Raw genomic sequence first — 3,562 nt, 5'->3', positions numbered from 1 at the left:
TGGCCAGGAAAGCTCATCAAGTTTGCCAGTTCCTGTGCCCCCCGCTCAAGAGGTCCTCGTTCAGAAGGTTCAGAGTAGAGTGCCAGAGAGTGCACCCAGCAAGATCCTGATACAGGGCATTTAGGAGTCACCCCCAACAAGACGGGAGTGCAAACTGCTCATCTGGTATTCCAGAACTGTGTTTTCCATGCACTGTCTGGTTCTGACCCCTCCCTTCCCCTCCCCCCAGGACAGAGGTCTTCCTCCCAGCTCACGAAGTCAACGTCTGTTGAGTACTTTCCATTTACCAAGCACAACATTGAACACTTATCTCATTAGACACAACTATCCTCTGAAGCAGGCATGGTTTTCCTTTTTCCTGAAGAATAAAGTGAAGCTTGGAGGTCAAGTCACTTGCCCAGTGTCCCACAAAAACCACTGGGTTTTGCAGATGCAAACCCAGGCCTGTCTGAAATCAGGGTCCCAGTTTCAATGCCTCCAACTTGTCTTATCCATAATGCTAGAGTGCCTGTCTCCATCACCATGCCCCATCTTTGGGACTTAGAGAAAAATCGGTGTGTTTATCTAAAAAGTCAGAATCTGATCAAACTTCTGCCCATCTCTGGAGTTCCAAGACGCTGATATTTCCACACCTCAAAACCCTTCAGTCACTAGATTCAACACAACCCACCTCTGGTCAAAGCCATCACTTGTTAGCGTTTACAACCGGCAAGTCCTTCCCCAAGCACTAAGGGACACGAAATGAAAGTGACAAAGTGCCCACCTTCATAAAGCCAGCAGATATCAACCAGAAGGGACAGACCCGATACCAGCGTCCACTGGGGACCCATAGTAGCAGCTTCAGTGGTGGGACACGAGGCAGGAGCACTGCGGCAGTGGACGGGACTCGGGCATCAGGAGAGGTTTGTAGAGAAGCCAACATCAAGGGTGCTTCTAAGCGTGCAGACGTGATGCCTATTCAGGTAACAACAACGTACTGAGTGCTTCCAATGTGCCCTCCCCACATCAGGTCATTAACCCGCACGGCAGCCCTACAACAAGGTGCCCCATCACCCCCTCTCTCAGATGAAGGTGTAAGCCCGGGAAGAGTTCAATAACCCCACTCACCCAGGCAGCACGAGGAACAGCTCGGATTCCACCCTGGATGTGGCTTCCAGAGCACTGGCGTTGAACTATCAACAGAAAAACAAGCCTGTGAGACTCCAGAGCATTTAGGAAATCAGCAGGTTGGGGAGGCTCTCAACCCGGCAACAGAGGGCAGATTTCGGGAGGGGGGGGCATGGGGCGCATGCTGGACATTAGGGCTGGTCTACATGGGTAAAACAGGGAGCCTGCCCTAACGCTTGACCAGAAAGAAGCCACGAGATCTCACTATGGAGACCTCACTCTGGTTGTCCCCTAATGACCCAACAATGTGACAGGGAGCAGACACAAAAAGGTCTTTTAGGAAGCCTCCCGTCATTGAGGAACTAAGGGTGAACAAGATGATGTTAGAAGCTGAAGAACAGTGTTCTATGGCCACTTGGGTGTGGGACCCACCAGGAGATGCCAGCTTGTTTTCAGTTTGGGAGCCTAGAACGTCGGTGACCACACAACCTGGAAGCGATGTGAAGGTGTAAGCTCCATCTCCATCAGGAGAAGACCGGAGGGGACCAGGAATGTTTGGTAGGAGGTCTGAAAGGAAGACGTGGGTCCCAGGAGAGCTGCTTCTTCCCACGCAGATTTCTCACCCAGCTCCGACTCCACTTCCTGCCTGCAGGGGCTCGCCCTTCCCTGGGCTCTGGACCGGGACATACACAGTGGCTCTTTGATGTTCCCGTGCAGCCCCGTACTTCAGGCATTGCTCATGCTATGGTCTCATCAAGACTAGGGACACTGTTCTGCGCCCCAAGCGGCTACATTCATCACACAGGCTCCCCCGTCCTCCCAGTTAGTGGCTCTAAGAGAATCTCTCATCTCAGCAGGGGCAGAGCAGAGGAATAGTAGAGCTACCTCAGTATTCATGCACCACTTCTGCCTCAGACGCCATACTCCAGCATGTCCTGTGGGTCTCCAGACAAGACTTGCTGCTGCCAAGCTGCCCTTCCCACACCTGTGTCCCCCCCCATGTGCACTGGGGTCCACCTGTTCCCCCACTTGCCTCTTCTGGCCTAGGGGAGGGAAGGACTGCCCACACTGCAAGCCCAGGGTGCTTCATGTTCTCACCGATCGCCTCGATCCTTCCCCCACCCCTGAAACAGGTTAAGGACGGCTTGCTGTGTCTCTACACGGGTCATCTATTTCCTTCTGAGAGCCTGATGGTACAGGTCGGTTTTGTTTGCTTCAGTCTTTTCCAGTCCCATTCGGTATTCTTTATGCCATGTCTCTCTCACCTGAGCCTGGAGACCAGCCTCTAATGAATGGCCTTTTCTCAAATAGCATTTCCCTTTAGCATTTCAGGAGGGGATCACACAATGGGGTAAGAAGCACCATTCCCTGCAAGAGGACAGCCTTCTCTGGCGGGGACAAGGCATCGTCACCATCACATGGGTCCCTGAGCGGAAACACGCACCTCTCCCCCCTCTTTCAGACATCTTTAAAAATCAGCACAGGTGTCTTTCAATGGGTGAGAACTGACCACAGATGGAAGGGAGTAACTGGATGGGGACAAATTCCAAAAGCCTTGCGGTGACACTTCTCTACAGCTGCAGGGGCCCCTGTGGAGGAATCCCCTCCAGAAGAATCTGTGGAAGGAGGCCCCTGCTGGGTTGGTTTGGGGAACCTGTGGGGTCTGCTCTGGGCAGCTCAGGAAGCTGCAGGAGCAGACGGTTGGGAGGAACCAGAGACTCACCCCCCCTCCAGCTCCCAGGAACACGTCTCCACTTGTGCAGCAGGAAGCGGGTCTGTGAGAGCAAAGGCATCTTCAAGGAAGCAGCCGGAGAGCCAAGGCGCCAGCAGGCTCCGTGTCCACGTGGGCTGCCAGTGCTGGGATCACATCATTCAGGATGCCAAATTCAGCCTCTTTGCTGGTTTCCACTAGAAAATTAATCTGACATCATGCTAAGTCTTTTTTGGTAGACTTCATTGCAAATTTGGATCGTGGAGCCAGCTCCCATCACTGTGTACAAATGCCTTACCACCCCTTTTCTTCCTCACCTGCCACCTCTCTCAGATCCCCCTAAATCTCCTGTTCAGATCAGACCGAGGGGCAGAACAGCCCAGTGGCTCCTGGAGCTGGGCACCAGCTACTTCCAGCTCTCTGCTTCCAAGGCCTCTCCCTGCCCTGTGGTTGGGTAGGTAGGGCCAGGTGACTTCTGGCCTGTGCGGGGTCGGGGGGAGGGCGGGGAGAGACTGGGAGAGATGCCGCATCTGTGGGGTGAGGCCCATCCGTTTAAGGCCCCCTGGAGCAGACTTTCCCTCTCCTGCAGGGACTGGTCAGCAGGGTACAAGGATGGACATACACTCGATCCTGTAACTGAGATACAAACTGACGTAAGGAAAACATAGGGAAGTCCTAAGTTCACTACAACTTTCCTGCCAACTTGGACAATAGCAGATTAAAATCAACAGTGAGTTATTTGAA

General features: G+C 53.3%; 1 long non-coding RNA gene across 1 annotated transcript; it reads right to left on the bottom strand.

Annotated features, from left to right (window-relative positions):
• Nucleotides 1-245: 245 nt before the first annotated feature.
• LOC116629097 lies at nt 246-2,939 on the bottom strand. Its single transcript, XR_004298700.1, has 3 exons — nt 2,831-2,939; nt 1,108-1,172; nt 246-954 (listed from the first exon to the last, which is right to left on the bottom strand). It is a non-coding gene; the product is annotated as an uncharacterized LOC116629097 (long non-coding RNA).
• Between the last annotated feature and the right edge of the window lie 623 nt (nt 2,940-3,562).

The sequence above is a fragment of the Phoca vitulina genome, unplaced genomic scaffold (genome assembly GCF_004348235.1).
Source record: "Phoca vitulina isolate PV1807 unplaced genomic scaffold, GSC_HSeal_1.0 scaffold276, whole genome shotgun sequence".
Taxonomy (NCBI): domain Eukaryota; kingdom Metazoa; phylum Chordata; class Mammalia; order Carnivora; family Phocidae; genus Phoca; species Phoca vitulina.
This window is presented reverse-complemented; position numbering and strand designations above follow the sequence as displayed.